Here is a 19,043-nt window from a genome sequence, read left to right on the forward strand (position 1 = left end):
TCCAATTTTCAAGCTTGCCCATCTTGTGAAGATAAAGAAGACTTGATTAGAGGTCAGGACCTTTAGGTTAAAAAATGTAGGAAGCAGAGTGCAAGACATTTTGTCAGATGCCCCAAAGCACTGGAAGGAAAAATGACTTATAGTTCCTTATAATTCTATTCCGTGAGATACTCCAGCTGGTGAAACCTCTGGGAATGATGGTGCGGAGTCAGAATAGTTTCCTTGTTAGGGATCGTTATCAGTTTTATTGCTAACTCCTTTCTTTCCCCCTCCCCCCCTCCTATTTTTTTCCAAGTTGGAGCTCAATTTTCCATTTCCGGGTTATACGCCTTGACGGTCACTGGGTAGCCAGGAGTTCCCCAACTCCGGCATGTGGGCAGAGTGGGGGCTGAGAAGGGAGCGTTCTCCGCCCCAGTCCAAACCCACACAACCCCACACCGGCAGTGCCAGCTCAGGTTGACACAATGCTGAGTTACCCCCAAGCTTGGGTGGAGATCCGGGCTCAATGGGAGTTACACAAACCCAGGCTGCAATTTGACAAAATGCTAGACTATATAAACGTTCAAGCTGCCAACCCTTAATTACTCATTCTTTCCTTCCTTCCTTCCTTCCTTCTTTCCTTCATTCATTCGTTCGTTTATTCCACCGAATTTATGAGCACTCTCTGTGTGAGCCCACCGTGTGCACTCATTAGCTGAGCTAATTTAGGGAAATAGTGAGGTGGATGCTACAAAACAACAGATAATACCGAAGCAGGAGGTGGGGTGGGCCCCACTAGGCAATGAGGGAAGAAGTTCCTGAACCTATTTAGATTTGCTGGGAGGCAGGGGCTTTGGATAAGCCTCTGTTATAGATCGGGGTGCCACGGAGCGGCAGAGGGTTTAAGCGAAGCATAAGAGCTTCCAGCAGATAATCCACACACCGTTTTATCGCGCAACAAAGTTAACTGTAAAACATAACAGAGAAATAATAGAGTATTTCTGGTGCCCACAGAAACTTCCAATAAGCAAAACCTCATTCGAATCCAGCATTCTCTATACTACTGCCTTGTAGAAATTGTCCCAGAAAGGCCAGCTTCAAATATCTGCATACGAAGATCAACGAACAATAGATGTAGCTCGACTTCACGGATGTTCGCAAGTATGCCAGTACATCTAAGCGATTTGCATAAACCTTCCGAGAAAGTTCTGAGTCTCCCCGCTTGCCAGAGTGACTAATGTTAATGAAACACACCATGAAAACTAACAGATGCATAAACAGCTAAAACCGTATTAATGCTGGCAGGAGAAGCAAGTCATTGTATCCAAAACTAACAAAGTCCTCTTTCAACAAAAGAGATAGGCCACGATCTGCACTTCGCCTTGCAAGAAACCCGACTGGAGCAATAACTGAATTGCTCTTGTGCACAGGTAAGACGGAGGGAGACATCCGCACCTCAAAAGCTTAGGTTATCTGGAAATATGAATTATTCATGCCTGTCATAATGCTCAGTGAAGATTAGGAATGAGAACTACTGGAATGATGTTGAATTCTGTGACAATTAGGAGAAGTGCCTGTCTAATGCACTATGGCTAAACCACCCCCAAGCTGTGGAATGTGGATTAAAGTGTACATCAATTAATAATAATAATAATAATTATGGCATTTGTTAATTGCTTACTATGTGCCAAGAACTGTTTTAAGCACTGGGGTAGGTACAGGGCAATCAGGTTGTCCCACATGAAGCTCACAGTCTTAATCCCCATTTTACAGTTGAGGTAACCGAGGCACAGAGAAGTCAAGTGACTCACCCAAAGTCACACAGCTGACAAGCGGCGGAGGCAGGATTAGAACCCGTGACCTCTGACTTCCAAGCCCGTGCGCTTTCCGCGAAGCCGTGCTGCTTCTCAATCACCATTCGGGTATGGTACCAAAATGATCAATTGAAATTTCATTTAATAATTGGTGTTGAATCTCCTGCTGCTGCTCTCTCTCGGTTTATTTTCCTTCCTCCATCAATAAAAAGAAATTGGATAAGCCATTACCATTTCTTATAAAAGCCAACCCAGTTCTCTGGACAAAGTCATTTGTGACAAATCTTCACTTGGGAGACAGGGGGTTACACTCGGGTGTCCCCAGGTTTAGAAGAAAAAACTCTACAGTGAGGCTCAGAGTGGGTGGTTCCCTCATTCCTTTATTTCAGGGATTCTTTTTGAACCCCTCACCCATGTTCTGCGTCTGGCCTGGAACTCCCAGAGTGGCTCAGTGGAAAGAGCACGGGCTTGGGAGTCAGAGGTCAGGGTTCGAATCCCGGTTCTGCCACTTGTCAGCTGTGTGACTGTGGGCAAGTCACTTAACTTCTCTGGGCCTCAGTTACCTCATCTGGAAAATGGGGATGAAGACTGTGAGCCTCACGTGGGACGACATGATTACCCTGTATCTACCCCAGCGCTTAGAACGGTGCTTTGCACATAGTAAGTGCTTAACAAATACCACCATTATTATTATTCATATCTGACAGACCATCACTCTCTCCACCTTCGAGCCCTAATTAAAATCCCGTCTTCTTCAAGAGGCCTTCCCCGACTAAGCCCTCGCTTCCCCTACCCTCTCTCCCTTTAGCATCAACCTTGCCCTTGGATTTGAACCTTTTATTCATAATAATAATAATAATTATAACAGTGGTATTTATTAAGCACTCACTATTTGCCAGGCACTGTACTAAGCGCTGGAGTGAATACAAGTAAATTGGGGTGGTAACGGTCCTGATCCTATATGGGGCTCATACTTTCAATCCCAATTTTACAGATGAGGGAACTGAGGCACAGAGAAGTGAAGTCACTTGCCCAAAGTCACACAGCAGACAAGTGGCAGAGCCGGGATTCGAACCCATGACCTTCTGACTTCCGGGCCTGTGCTCTATCCACTACGCCGTGCTGCTTCTCATGCCACCCTCTGCCCCATAGGATTTATGTACATTTTCATAATTTATTTTAATGTCTGTCTCCCCCCTAGGACTGTAAGCTCCTGGTGGTCAGGGAACACGACTACCCACTCTGTTATATTGTACCCTCCCAAGCTCTTAGCATAGTGCTCTGCACACAGAAAGAGCTCAATAAATATGATTGATGGATTTATTGATTTTTGTAGGTTCCTTCTCTGGGACTTTCCCTGTGCGGGATGGAAAACTGAGTCTCCCCTCATCTGGACTTTAAGCTCCCTCTAGACTGTAAACTTGTTGTGGGCCGGGAATGTTTCTATTTACTGTATTGTACTTTCCCAAGCGCTCGTCTCAGGCTCGCACCTGGCTCCCGGCTCGGCTACGGGAGGGAGAGTCAAGCAGAGGCCTAGCCATTCCATTCCTAGTTTGGGCAGTGGCTAGGGAGTGGAAGGCAATCTGCTACAAGTCAAAACTCACCCGTGCCGGGCATGGGAGAGAGTCGAGGGCGGAGACTCAAGTTTACTGCGTGGAAGGAGGCGATGGTAAACCACGTCCATATTGTTACCAAGAAAACTCTATGGATACACTACCGGAACGCTCGCAGATGGAGAGCGGGGCGTTCCGGGAGAGATGTGTCCATGGTGTCGCTATGGGTCGGAAATGACTCGACGGCATAAGATAAGACTTTCCAAGTGCTCACTACATTGTTCTGCACATCGTAAGCGTTCAATAAATACGGCTGAATGAATGAATGAATCCTCCACTTCTCCCATCCTTTCTACTGTCCCTCCCCAATAAGGGACGCCCTAAGGATGACAAAAGTTCAGAACAGCTGCTTTCTTTTAATCCCCAAAGGATGACTTGTCAGGAATCCAGGCATTTTATTCCAAATTAAGTTCCCCTCCTTTGCACAACTAAGAGTCCCTTTGTTGATTACCTTTGAGTATGACGGTGAATACAATACTCACTGAGTCCCTTTGTTGATTCCCTCTGAATCTGAACTTGAATACAATAGAGAAAATCAGAATTTTGCATTACAAAATTGATTGCTTTTGAGGTTACTTCAGTGAGTCACAACACACAACAGAACAAAAGTACATGGGCTATAGAGCCCATAATTCCTCCAAGAAGTAAGTCTTAGTAACAACACACCTCACTTCAGCTCTCTGTTCTTAAATCTTTGAAAAAAAGAGCAGTAAATGACCTTTCCGTGAGAATTCTAAAAATTACCAGGCCAGAAGGTGCAGGAGGTTTCACTGCAATCTTGGCACCTACCAAACAGCTCCTTAGTTGATTTAATCCAGTTTTAAAATTCAGACACTTTATTACAATTGAAATCCTTCTTGAAACAGGCAGGCCCCCCTCCAGAGAAATGGATTTTTTACATGAAGAGATTCAGAGTCCTCCCTGCGAGGAATACATTAACAGAGGTAGAAAGACTACATTTGCTATTTGAGTGTGTAACCTAGGATCCCAGTACTTTTTCACTACATCAGCCCTCCATTCTCTGTGGGACTAAATGGTGTTTGGATAAATATAAGTGGCAGGTGATCCAAAAATTTCATTTGCTTATTTCATTTAATCACCTCCTACTTTCTTCATTTTTCTGCCTTCATTTTCCTTGAATGCTAGACAGAGAATGAAGACACGATAGAAAATAAAGACAACAAACTGTATAAATTGACCTAAAAAGCAGGGGGAAAAAACCACCTCCTTATTTCGATACAGGAAAATGCCCAGATGCAACTTGAGCCCTTTTCAAACCTACCTTCCAGAAACCCTTCTCATTGGATTCAACTCAAACACATTTAGTAAAATATAAGTAGGATACGGTGATTATCAAAAGTAACGATCAAAAGAAAAAAAAAACTGGTTCTGCAAATATTTCCCATATCTCTATTCGGGTAATGAAGGTAAGCACATTATAACAATAAACAAGGATAACTAAGGTAACACTGGCAATATACACTACTAAACATGGATGTGCCGATCTGATCGCGGAAAGAAAAGTGGCAGGTGAACTCAAAACTAGCAAGCTAAAGGTAATTTTTCCAGGAACAGCGTAATCTAAACTACAGCTACATAATGATGGCCACGGACTAAGGAAGGAGATCTTGAAGCTACAGATAAGTGATTACTCTGCTTATCGATTTAAGATGGAGTGGCTTCCAAGAAGTCGGTGAAATGCTGGACATTATTTGGAAGGGGAAGAGAGAACTTAACTAAAAGTAACGCCACTACGGAAACTCTCCCCTCAGTGTCGATGTGCACTTAGCTGTGTATCATTTAAGCACTTTGAAACTCATTCCAGCTCCGCAGACCTTATGTACATGTTCTTATACTCTATTATTTCCTCTATCTGGAATTCATTTTAATGTCTGCCTCCCCCATAATAATAATAATGGCATTTGTTAAGCGCTTACTATGTGCAAAGCACCATTCTAAACGCTGGGGAGGATACAAGATGACCAGGTTGTCCCACGTGGGGCTCACAGCCTTAATCTCCATTTTACAAATGGGGTAACTGAGGCACAGAGAAGTTAAGAGACTTGCCCAAAGTCACACACCTGACAAGTGGCTGAGCCGGGCTTTGAACCCTTGACCTCTGACGCCCAAGCCCGGGCTCTTTCCAGTGAACTATGCTGCTTCTCTAGTAGTAAGCTCCTTGTGGAGTTTACCGACTCTAATGTAATTTTCTTTAAATTCTGCTTCCCTCACAAGACTGTGAGCTCGTCGTGGGCAGGGAACATGTCTACCGACTCTGTTATACTCTACTTGCCCAAATGCCATTGATTGATTAATTGATAAACTTACACCATGACTGCTCCTGACACTGGGCTCAATTCTTTTTTTTTCAGTCGTTTTTACGGAGTGCTTACTGTGTGCGGAGCACTGTGCCAAGCGCTTAGTAATTCCGTTTGCCATATCTTAGAAAGGACATAATGCAACTAAAAAAGAGAGAGGAAAAAGTAACTGAATTAATTAATAATAATAATAATAATAATAATGATGGTATTTGTTAAGCGCTTACTATGTGCCAAGCACTGTTCTAAGCGCTGGGCTAGATACAAGGGGTCCCAGTCTTAATCCCCATTTTCCAGATGAGGTAACTGAGGCACAGAGAAGTTAAGTGGCTTGCCCAAAGTCACATAGCAGACAAGTGGCAGAGCCGGGATTAGAACCCACGCCCTTTGACTCCCTGGCTCCTTCCATTAAGCCACACTGCTTCTCTAATTAAGGGGAGGGACCAGCTTCCTTTCAAGGACAGACTGAAAATTTCAGAATCCTTCAGTTAGAAAAGATGTGGAGGGGATTTGATTGAGCCCTACAAATCACGATAGGTGAACAAAGAATTGTTATTCAACAAATCCCACAATGCCGGGGCCTGGGGGCATCCAGTGAATCTTGAAGGTGTGAGGTCCAAGACAAACAAAAGGAAATAAGTCTTTACCCAGTGGGTGGTAAATGGAATTCATTACCACAGAAATTTGCACAGGGAGAAAATACGTGTAAATTCAAATAGGGTTTGGATGAATTCATAATGGTTTATCAGAGGAAAAGTTTAGAGATGTTGAAGTGAAAAGTTAGGGCCCTAAAAAGCGCCTTTAAACCAAGGACTGTTGAAGGCAGAATACTGGGTTGGGCCCATCATTGGTCTGAAGCGTGGCTCAGTGGAAAGAGCCCGGGCTTGGGACTCAGAGGTCATGGGTTCGAATCCCACTTGTGAGCTGTGTGACTGTGGGCAAGTCAGTCAACTTCTCTGTGCCTCAGTTACCTCATCTGTAAAATGGGGATTAACTGTGAGCCTCATGTGGGACAACCCACTTAGAACAGTGCTCTGTACAGAGCAAGTGCTTAACAAATACCAACATTATTATTATTATCATTATTATTATTAACGAATCAATCAATCAATGGCATTTATTGAGCACTTAATCTATTGCAAAGCATAGTACTAAGCGTTTAGGAGAGTACAGAGGGAAAGAGGGGCGTGCTGCTGGTAAAGCAGGGGCCTGGAAGTGAGAAGGTCATGGGTTCTGATGCCGGCTCTGCCACCTGTTTGCTGTGTGACTTTGGGCAAGTCACTTCACTTTTCTGTGCCTCAGTTACCTCATCTACAAAATGGAGATTCGGACTGTGAGCCCCACGTGGGTCAGGGACCGCCTCCATCCCGATTTGCTTGTCTCCAACCCAGTGCTTAGTACAGTGCCTGGCACAGAGTAAGTGCTTAACAATTAATATAATACAACCAAATTAGAGGACGTTTCCTGCCCATAATGCTTTTTATAATCTAGAGGGGGGATATGGCACCAATGTGGTATTACTTAGGCTCCTTTGTAGGATAACAGATTCCTGATTTTTCTGGGTGCCGAGAATGTAGAAGCAAATCCAAGATTTACTGAGCTGATCCAATGAAAAAATTGATCCAATGATAGAATAGCAGCATGGCCTAGTGGAAAGAGCATGGGCCTGAGAGACAGAGGACCTGGGTTCCAATCCTGACTCTGCCAATTGTTTGCTGTGTGACCTTGGGCGAGTCACTTCACTTCTCTGTGCCTCAGTTACCTCATCTGCTCAATGGGAATTAAATCCTCCTTCCTCCAATTTAACACTGTGAATCCCATGTGGGACAGGGACTGTGTCCAACCTGATAAACACGTATCTACCCCGGCACTTCTAACGGTCAGCGCTTACCAAATACCATAAAAAAATGATCTAGCCAGAGATGGACCAGAATGTAAGCTGTTCAATGGGTTTGTGAAGAAATGGATGAGAACCCATTCGATAAAAGACAAAGGAGTTTGCTGACTCATTTTTATCTCTAAAGATTACAACTGATGTCATTGAACTGAACTCATTGAGGAAGGAATTTAGTGTGAAATGTGAATTGAAATACTTCATTTCTTCCAACAACAGTTTTGCCTGTCAACTGACATAGGATTTTTTTTTTATTGCTTTGTGCTCTCTAGAAGGAAATGGCAATATAAATACTGAGTTATCACAATTATGACCCTGTCATTAATACAGTATAGGTCCACATTAGCCCTGATTAAGGATTAAGCGGACTTGTGTTCTAGCCCTTTTCAAGTCTGATTGACTTTGCTGCATGACTTCTGGCCTTCCCTTTTCCAGGCCTCAGATTTTTTCATGTCAAGCACCTGATTCTTGTAGCCATGAATCAAGTCAACTTCCAAACATTTTGAGTTCTCTAGCAAGAGGCAACACCCAGATAAAAGGTATAGCCACTGATACAGTCTCCTTGCCCCAGTGTTATACCGAGGCTTCGCAGAGTAGCCGTTAAAGGGGATTAAATATCCTGCCTCTCTCCCAGCTCACTGTCGTTAAAAAGTCTCCTTCTGTCTACTCAGGAAAAAAAAAAATCAATGCAATCCTCGATTCATTCCGTATGGCTGTGGCACTTTGTTTCCATGGTACCTAGGTGCTCAATCCCTGAAATTAATTTGGGAACAAGAACCACTGGCCTCCGTAGGCTGACAGGGATCTCAGCTGTGGTTGAATTAGGGCTTCCAGAGGGCCAGGGTCCAGTGTCATATCAATCCTAGCACACAAATGGAAGGCTGAATCTCAGCAGACTTAATTCTCCTCTTCCTCTCAAGGGTAGGCTGACGGGATATAAGGGCACCTAGAAATGTAACGTGCACAGCCATACACACAAACACACACCCCTCCCCAAAATGTAAACATCAACACCTCCACAAAACAAGTGCTCTTTGATCGAGGGGGGTTCAGTTTACTAGCTGTGATCTTTGAGGGTGTTACAAGGATCAAGGAGGATTTTTCTCCACTGAAAGAGAAATAGAAGGTAAATCACTTCCTGACACACAAGAAGGAAGATTCTAATTTTAGCGATGACATCACTTCTCATTTGTAAATTCCTAGTTGTCCCGATCGAACGAGTTAGATATAATTGGAAATTGGTGAGTTTTACCGCTTGAGCCATGTCAGAAAGGCAAATTGACCCCCCAAAATATGAAAATATTCTTAAATCTCTTTATTTAAATAAAAAGCCTTTCAGCATGTGGATTTTTGAGTAGTTTTAAGATAAAAAAAACCCCACCATTGCTGCCTAATGTGAATTTCTACTGTTCATATACTAGACACCTGAAGGAATCTGATTTAAAGTTGACTGACTGTTACTTTAATTTTCAGGCCAAAATGCCAAACCTTCACTTTTAAAAATCTGAATTTGAGCAAAAGATTTGTTAAGCAGCGTGGCTCAGTGGAAAGAGCACGGGCTTGGGAGTCAGAGGTCATGAGTTCGAATCCCAGCTCTGCCACTTGTCAGCTGTGTGACTGTGGGCAAGTCACTTAACTTCTCTGTGCCTCAGTTACCTCATCTGTAAAATGGGGATTACTTGTGAGCCTCACGTGGGACAACTTAATTACCCTGTATCTACCCCAGTGCTTAGAACAGTGCTCGGCACATAGTAAGCGCTTTACAAATACCAACATTATTATTATTATTATTATTAATGAACCAGGTGGGATTCTCCCATTAAAATTGTTAGTAAATAAGCTTTCCCCTGCCTGTGCTTTCTGGATTTACTAAATATCAAACGACCATAAGTTGACTTACAAGATGGGAAAGTTGCATATCATCGCAACAAATTTTCTAAAGATTATATCTTTTCCTTTTGAACAGAAAGACATTCTTTCAATCCTGTAAGGTCTGGACATTTTAAAAGTATCTGTGGGAGCTTCTCTAAACTGAAGATGAAAGAGAGGTCCACACAAAGCAAATGTTTGCCAACCCCACGACAATGAATCACTGAATGAGATCAAATTGATAATTCAGAAGAGACTTGTCTAATAAATGTTTTCTAAGTTCATGGGTCCCATTTCTCTACCATAAATGTAAAGCATACATTGTAAGAGGCATGTTTTATAGCTTCCCTCAAAATAACCTTGTCATCTGCAAACTACAACACAAACTATAACGCATACTTTGAGAGCGTCTGGGCATATTTTGGTATGGGGTCATTCAGCGCCTCACCACTCTGAGGTTACAATATTATTATCAAACATCTCACTCTTTTTTATATAATCCAGGATTTCCCCCCAATCAAAAACTCATTTGAACGGTCAAAGCTACCACTGTTAAAGACATCTATGGGCTACAGACCCTTAGAACCCGAAACAGAACAAAAATTGAAAAACAAAAACATCCCACAGAATGCAACGTTTGGTTGCAATTATTTCTCTTTGATTGGAGGCCACAAAATGAACCGCAAATTTCCATTTCTCCACCAAGAGAGATCAGAGCAGCTTGAATACAGCAATCATCCACCATCGCAGCAATCTTGAAATAGCCCTGGTTACGCTCAGGGTTCAGGAACTGCCCCACATTTTGAGGGAGCCCTAAAGGCACGTGATAGCAGCTGCCGCCCTGAGTCGTTTGCCGCAGTTCGAAGCAGCCTCCCTCTTCCCGAGGGTCACCGAAAATACCCCTGTGTGAGACCGGACTGCAACTGCACACCGAGCTGTGTAACAGCAGGGTTAAGGAAGCAGAAGGGGCCGGAACATAAAGTCTGTTGGGGGGCATTTGATGCTGACTTATGACACCCCACCCCATTATCTCCCTTGCCAGAGGAGAGAATCCAGATCAGTAAGTTTCATATACTGGGAAATACTACGCTTCTAATCCACACCAGAACTGAATATTCATTAATATTAGTAACACTCACCATAATACTGCTGGCATTTATTAAGCGCGCACTATGTGCCGAGAATGAACTAAACACTGAGTTAGTTGGACATAAGATAATAAGGTCAGACAGAGTCCCCGTCGCACACGAGGCTCACAGTCTAAACAGGACGGAGAACATGTGTGGAATCCTCATTTTACAGATGAGAAAATTGAAGCACAGAGAAGTGATGTCATTTGCCCAAGGTCATGTGACAAACACGGGGCCGAGTCAGGATTAGAACTCAGATCTCAAGATTCCCAGGCCCTTGCACGTTCCACTAAGTGACACTGCAGCAGCGTGGCTCAGTGGAAAGAGCGCGGGCTTGGGGGTCAGAGGTCATGGGTTCTAATCCCGGCTCCACCACTTCTCAGCTGTGTGACTTTGGGCACGTCACTTAACTTCTCTGTGACTCATTTACCTCATCTGTAAAATGGGGACTAAGACTATGAGCCCCACTGGGACAACCTGATCACCTTGTATCTCCCCCCAGCTCTTAGAACAGTGCTTTGCACATAGTAGGTGCTTAACAAATACCATCATCATCATCATTATTATTATAAAAGACTTTTTAACCTGTGCTTCTAGACTACATTCAAACTGAATATTTTAAAACAAACAAGAAATGGTCATGGGTTGGAATCCCGGCTCTGCCACTTGTCATCTGTGTGACTGTGGGCAAGTCATTTCACTTCTCTGTGCCTCAGTTACCTCATCTGTAAAATGGGGATTAAGACTGTGAGTCTCACGTGGGACAACCTGATTACCCTGGAAGCAGCCTGGCTCAGTGGAAAGAGCCCGGGCTTGGGAGTCGGGGTCATGGGTTCGAATCCTAGCTCTGCCACTTGTCAGCTGTGTGACTGTGGGCAAGTCACTTCACTTCTCTGTGCCTCAGTTACCTCATCTATAAAATGGGGATGAAGACACTGAGCCCCACGTGGGACAACCTGATGACCCTGTATCTCCCCCAGCGCTTAGAACAGTGCTCTGCACATAGTAAGCGATTAACAAATACCAACATTACTATTATTATTACCCCAGCACTTAGAACAGTGCTTAGTACATAGTAAGCGCTTAACAAATACCACCATTATTATTATTATTAAGAAATACAGGTATCGCTCTTTATCCCTATGAAGGATATACAGTACCTGGAAAGAGACTTAAAATTTTCCTACCTACAAATACATTGTATCTCCCCATCTTTCCATGACCCAAACTCCCCAGTCAAGATAATTAAATTATTTTTTCGTTATTTCTTTTTTTTTTTAGATCCTTCAGTTCTGCCTTCCTCTCTCTGCATTGCTACTGGTCCTGACCCACAGGCATGGAACCCTCCGGGTGCTCCGAAGCATATTACGTTCTCAGAAAGGGCTGGTCAGATAATAAATGCGCTCATTAGTTATACTGGTACATAGAAGGTGAAGTCACTTTCTCCAGCTCGTGCCGCGTACTGCAACTCCCGCTCCTAACGGAAACAACTAGGAGTGGAACGATACGAGTGGATCACCAGGTACATGTTGTTAAGAGGCTGCACCTGCGACCCCAAGCATCACTCAGTTTCTTCCGGAAGCAGCTACGGGGGTCACGGGGAGCCAGGTAGAGGCACACAGCTTCCTTTCACATTTCTACTCCAATCAATCGATTGCATTTTATTGAGTGCTTTTATGGTGTGCAGAGTACTGTACTAAGCGTGTGGGCTAGTATACTATTTTGTTAATGAGATGTACATCACCTTGATTCTATTTATTTGCTACTGTTTTAATGAGATGTTCTTCCCCTTGATTCTATGTGTTGCCATTGTTCTTGTCTGTCCGTCTCCGCCGATTAGACCGTAAGCCCGTCAAAGGGCAGGGACTGTCTCTGTCTGTTGCCGATTTGTACATTCCAAGCGCTTAGTACAGTGCTCTGCACATAGTAAGCGCTCCATAAATACTATTGAATGAATGAATAGAACAGAGTTTGGTAGACATATTCCCTACCCATCTGAAGAAGACAACAGAGTTTGGTAGACACATTCCCTACTCATCTGAAGAAGACACACTCTTCCTTTACTGAGAAATACACTGCTGGGGAAAAGCATTCTGTCCAACCCTGGTCTCTCTAAACACGGGGTCAACTTGGGACTGACTGCTCGTAGGTGGAGTAGCTGGAATCCCCAAGGCTACGGAGCTTGGGGTGCCCTGGGTTCCCCACTATGGCGCTGAACAGCCTTGGGGACCTGCTGCAGGCTGAAGGTGGCCCGGAGGGAATCCAGCCCTGGGTCAAAGGACTCCAATTCATTCATTCCGTCGTATTTATTGAGCGCTTACTGTGTGCAGGCAAACCATCCCCATTCTCCACATGGGTCCCCGAACCTGGAAGCATCTCAGCCCGAATCACCCCCGGGGGGGCGGTCTGAGCTCAGAACAGCCCCAAAACCACCAGGAGAGGAAATGGAAATGGCTTGGCGGGCGGTGAATACTCTTGATACTATGCACCTTAGTAGTCTCCTTGGAGACCCCATTAAGGGGGGATAATGGGACTCATGCCAGCAGCTGCACTGTGGGATTGGAGAAGCCCAATGGCTTAGAGGTTAGAGCATGGGTCTGGGAATCAGGAGGACCTGGGTTCTAATCCTGGCTCTGACTCATGTCTGCCGTGTGACCTTGGGCAAGTCATAGAGAAACAGCTTGGCATAGTGGAAAGAGCACGTGGGAGTCAGAGGTCATGGGTTCCAATCCCGACTCAGCCACTTGTCTGCTCTGTAACCTTGGGCAAGCCACTTATCTTCTCTTAATTATTATTATTATTATTAATAATAAACTTCCCTGTGCCTTGGTTACCTCACCTGTAAAAAATGGAGATCAAGCATCCGGGCCCAATATGGGACAGGGACTGTGTCCAACCTGATTAACTTGTATCTACCCTTGAGCTTAGAACAGTGTTTGGCACATAGTAAGCACTTAAAAGTACAATAATAATAATAATAATAATAATAATTAACATGTGGGTGGTTGCCACTAGTACGTGCCCGATAGTCAGGCCCTCCACTAGTCTGGGGGTCTTCAGAAGACCACACCATGCTCAACAAGGGCAGCTTAGTGTCCAGATGAGCCAACAAGAGGGTCACTTTCCTCTGCCACCTCTTAAGTCCCCAGAGGGAATCCTGCATGAATTTAGATACGCTTGTCTCCCCTCATACAGGGGGAAATTATGTCCAACTAACCACAGAAACAAATCGCTGCAGTAAAATGTCCTCACTAGATCAGTGACCCGGAGTTTGAAAATGGCATCTCTCTTGCTTACAAATATTTCTTTTTTAATAAATACATCGATTTAATCTTAGCATTTACATGATAGCAGGAGACTTTTGTCCCACCACAGAATTCTCCTCCACTGGCATGACCTATTAATAATAATAATGATTATGATATATGTTAAGCATTTACTATATGTCAAGCGCTGTTCTAAGAGCTGGAGTAGATACAAGGTAATCAGGTTGTCCCACATAGGGCTCACAGTCTTAATTCCCATTTTACAGATGAGGTAACTGAGGCACAGAGAAGTCACGTGGCCCGAGGTCACACAACAGACAAGTGGCAGAGCCGAGATTCGAACCAATGTCCTGTGACTCCCAAGCCCTTGCTCCTTCCACCAGGCCAAGCTGCTTCATTTGAGCCTTTCATATGTTCAAGTATTACAGTTTTTTCTTCCCTATAAAAATAGTAGTTGAAGCAGAAGAGCTATCAAGTATCTCAAGATTGTTTCCTTGGATTTGAAGTGGGATCTGAAGTACATTAGAGCTGATTTTTTTAAAGCTGTTTTTTTACTGTTGCTAATGACTGGGTTCCAAAAACATTACTGCACAGCCCCAAACTCTGGCAAGATGTGGACGACAGGGCAAGGACTGGTTGAGGTTCAAACGACAATGCTTCGACTCTGACTCCGAAATTAAACTAAGAGAAAAATGAAAGCCGCTCATGGTGTTGCTTCTAATGCAGGAGTTAGATAACGCTGCCAGGCCGGGCCTGGAATGCACACTAGATGCTTACAGGAAGATAAAGGTAAATAGGGAAGAGCTGAAGAGTTGGACATATCTTCTAATTGTGAAACGCCGAAACAGTGCTAGAGTTTCAAAGGGAACAGAGTGGGCAGAGCCGAAGGATGCGATGACTTTGGATTCTGAACAGCTGTAATTAATTTCAGGGCTTAGGGCTTAGGCTTAGGCTCTTTGACAGGGTGGTTCCAAGACAAATATGTTGAACTGAACAAAATGACAGTACGCTAGGTGACCACAAGTTGGGCAGTTGGTGCTTGCCACTTGCTTAACAATCAGTATTGTTATATAATAATTATAATGGTATTTATTAAGCACAAATTTTACACCAAGTATTGTATTAAATGCTGGGGTAGATTCAAGATAATTAGGCTGGATGCAGTCCCTTCCCCACACAGGACTCACAGTCAAAGTAGGAGAAAAGGTTTTGGATCCCCATTTCACAGACGAGGAAACGGAGGCACAGAGAAGAGACGTGCCCACTGTTACATATCAAGCAAGTGGCAGAGCTGGGATGAGAAGCCAGGACTTCCGACTCCCAGGTTCCTGCTCTCTCTTCGCTTCATTTTCTCACATTGTTTGAAATGTTCTGAAGACTACTAGAAAAAGAATATTTGTAAGTCTGTGAATTACAGCAGTAATTCATTACAAAGACTGGTCTATGGCTATATCTGAATGGACAAAACCCAGTGGCGGGTCAAAATAAAAATCACGGAATCCTCTTTTTCTTAAAAGCACAGATAATATCTCCCTTGTAGCCAGTTAACATCAGAGGAGTTTGATTCCAGTATTTTTTTTGGTTTCACTTCTGCACCACAGGGCTGTAAGCATTAGGTGGACAATGTTCAGGCAGGGTATTTTTGCAGAGAGGTTGTAATGTCCCACAGATTTGGAGTTGATCCAACTGACCGTGGCTACCAAAGGGAATTGGCTTATCCGTATACCACCTCTTAACCTGCCTAGAAGCTGTCTGGACTACGAATAATGACCTGGTTGGGAGAGTGGGATGGGGGAGCAGAGCTGAAGTCTAGAGAAATACAAAATGCAACCTGTCCATTGGGTGAAGCCTGAGTCCCCTGCGCTGGCATGAAGTTGGAACAAGTGGGAAGGGACACCAAAAACCCAAGAAGAGGCATAGCCTAGTGGATAGAGCACAGACCTGGGAGTCAGAATGTCCTGGATTCTAATCCTGGCTCTGCCACTTGTCTGCTGCGTGGCCTTGGGCAAGTCACTTCATTTCTCTGGGCCTCAGGAACCTCATCTGTAAAATGGGAATTTAGACTGAAAGCCCCAGGTGGGACAAGGACTGTGTCCAACCTCATTAGTTTGTATCTACCCCAGTGTTTAGTACAGTGCCTGGCACATAGTAAGCACTTAACAAATACCACTTGAGAAACAAACAAAAAAACCTGAATACTGACTTTTGGGTACAGTCCCCATGGCACCTATCAGTGAGTTAATTCTAAGCAAATATGAATAAAAATGGAAATTTGCTAAGAGAAAACTCCCGAGTTATGCTTGGTTCATGTTGACATAGCAAATGTTCCCTTGTTAAGGACTATTTATTTCCAAGGGCTAACGGCTTGACCATTTAATATACTTACTGTTGACTAACTGGCCCTCAGCCCACATACAGTTTTTCTTCTCTACTTTAATGGTTTTTGATTTGGAGATTAGCAAACACATCAATTGTTGTTCTCCCTGTGAGCTGCTTTTCTGTACATCAATCACCCAAGAGAACCAGGGGAAAAAGAGATACCAACATTTGGGTCTCGAAGCAAACAAACTATTCCCTGAGTTCTGAAACATGAGTCAATTAAATCAAAAGTATCCCGTGGCTTCCGAAGCCTAGAAGCAGGACAAGACCGGGCAAGAGGCGGAGGCCGGCTGTGCCCTGAGAAGCTGACTCACGTTCCCCGAAATGTCACTGACAGCTCCCCGAGGAACGCTCTCTCCTCAATGCGGTGTCCGGAATCACGGACAGTGACACTCGGGTGCTCTAATTTCCAAGTTCCTTAGGCATCTTGCCTCCTAATGGCGTCCCGACGAGAGAGGCCGAGAGACCGTCACTCACAGTCTGTAAAGCCGGTACCGTTTCACCACAGGAATCCCACACGACACGGTCTGCTCATGAGGCAGGCAGTGAGGAGGGGCCCGGATTTTACCCAAGGGACGGGGATCCCGACACAGAGGCTGTAACTTGTTCGGGCAAGTAAGGTAGGTGCATTTTAGGACGCGGGGAACAAATCTGATCATGTCCCGTGGGAGGCAGCTTGGATTTTATGATCTGGAAATAACTGTAGGAGTATTGCATCTAAAGAGGGCCCATGTTCTTGTATGAATGAGGCTGGGTGACTAGGATCTACATTATAGTATATATGTAGGCACGTGGTGCTTTCCTTGACTCTTCTCTCTCATTTGACCCACATATTCTATCCATCGCTGAATCTTGTCGGTTCCACCTTCACAACTTTGCTAAAATCTGCCCTTCCCTCTCCATTCGAACTACTACCAAAATTCACGCAATTATCCTATCCTGCCTTGATTACCGTGTCAGCCTCCTTGCTGACCTCCCTGACTTGTCTCTCTGCACTTCAGTCCACACTCCACTCTGCTGCCCATATCATTTTTCGACAAAACCATTCGGTCTCTGTTCTCCTCCTCCCCGAGAACCTCCAGTGGTTGCCCATTCACCTGCGCAACAAACTCCTTACCATCAGCTTTAAAGCGGTCCATCACCTTGCTCCCTCTTATAATAACAATAATGGTATTTGTTAAGCACTTACTATGTGCCAAGCACTGTTCTAAGCCCTGGGGTAGATACAAGATAAGCAGGTTGGCCCTTGTTGGGCTCACAGTCTTTATCCCCATTTTACAGATGAGCTGACTGAGGTACAGAGAAGTGAAGTGACTCACCCAAGGTCACCCAGCAGACAAGTGGCGGAGCCATGATTAGAACCCACGACCTCTGACTCCCAAGATCATGCTCTTGCCACTAAGCCATGCTGCTTCTCTATCTCACCGTACTCCTCTACTTCTACAACCCGGCCCGCACACTTGGCTCCTCTAGTGCCGACCTTCTCCCTGTGCCTCGGTCTCGCCTGTCTCGCTGCCGACCCCTGGTCCACATCCTGTCTCTGGCCTGGAAAGCCCTGCCTTCTCAAATTTGACAGACAATTACTCTCCCCACCTTCAAAGTCTCATTGAAGGCACATCTCCTTCTAGAAGCTATCTCTGACTAATCCCTCCTTTCCTCTTCTCCCGCTCCCTTCTGCACTGCCCTGAGTTACTCCCTTTTTTCATCCTCCCCTCCAGTCCCACAGCACTTATGTATATATCTGTAATTTATTTATATTAATGTCCGTCTCCCCCTCTAGACTGTAGGCTCTTTGTGGGCAGGCAACGTGTCTGTCTATTGTTATATTGTACTCTCCTAAGTGCTCAGTCCCCTCTCAGGGTCATACCCGGAGAATTTCCAGTACTCTTCCAGTCTCGGCTATGGGAGGGAGACTCGAGCAGAGGCCTACCCATTCCATTCCTAGCTTGGGCAGTGGCTAGCGAGTGGAAGGCAAACTGCTACGAGTCAAAACTCACCCGTGCTAGGCAGCGGCGGCACGGGAGAGAGTCGAGGGTGGAGGCTCAAGTTTACTGTGCTGAGGAGGCAACGGTCAACCGCTTCCGGATTTTTACCAAGAAAACTCCGTGGATCCACTACCAGAACAATTGCAGGTGGAGAGTGGGGCGTACTGGGAGAGACGTGTCCGTAGCGTAGCTACGGGTAGGAAGCGACTCGATGACGTAAGACAAGACAGGTGCTTAGTAGAGTGGTTTACACACAGTAAGCACTCAAAAAACACCATCGACCAACTGACTAGGGCCCATACTCTAGAATATATGTGGTCAACGGTCTTGGGTCCAAGCTATATTATGCATGCGAGCATGTGATTAGGACCTGAGCTATGCTATAATCATAATAATGTTGGTATTTGTTAAGCGCTTACTATGTGCAGAGCACTGTTCTAAGCGCTGGGGTAGATACAGGCTGATCAGGTTGTCCCATGTGGGGCTCACAGTCTCAATCCCCATTTTACAGACGAGGGAACTGAGGCACAGAGAAGTGAAGTGACTTGCCAAGGTCACAGAGCAGACAAGCGGCGGAGTCGGGATTAGAATCCATGACTTTCAGACTCCCAGGCTCGTGCTCTATCCCCTACGCCATGTCGCTTCTCTGTAATACGCATGTGGGTGAGTGACCAGGGCCCCCGCACTAACATGTCTGTGGTCGCGGATCTAGGGTCCATATTATAGTATGGGCGTGGGCACGCGTCTAGGGCTCGTAAGTATGAAGATGGTTGACTAGGGTCCATGCTGTGGTATG

General features: G+C 44.9%; 1 protein-coding gene and 1 non-coding gene across 2 annotated transcripts in view; one reads left to right on the forward strand and one right to left on the reverse strand.

The window, feature by feature from the left end:
* Window positions 1-19,043, reverse strand: part of RNLS (renalase, FAD dependent amine oxidase) — a 290,569-nt gene that overhangs the window by 145,745 nt on the left and 125,781 nt on the right.
* Window positions 18,112-18,249, forward strand: LOC114810470. The gene has a single exon (XR_003758169.1). It is a non-coding gene; the product is annotated as a small nucleolar RNA SNORA7 (small nucleolar RNA).

This window comes from Ornithorhynchus anatinus, chromosome 3 (genome assembly GCF_004115215.2).
Source record: "Ornithorhynchus anatinus isolate Pmale09 chromosome 3, mOrnAna1.pri.v4, whole genome shotgun sequence".
Taxonomy (NCBI): domain Eukaryota; kingdom Metazoa; phylum Chordata; class Mammalia; order Monotremata; family Ornithorhynchidae; genus Ornithorhynchus; species Ornithorhynchus anatinus.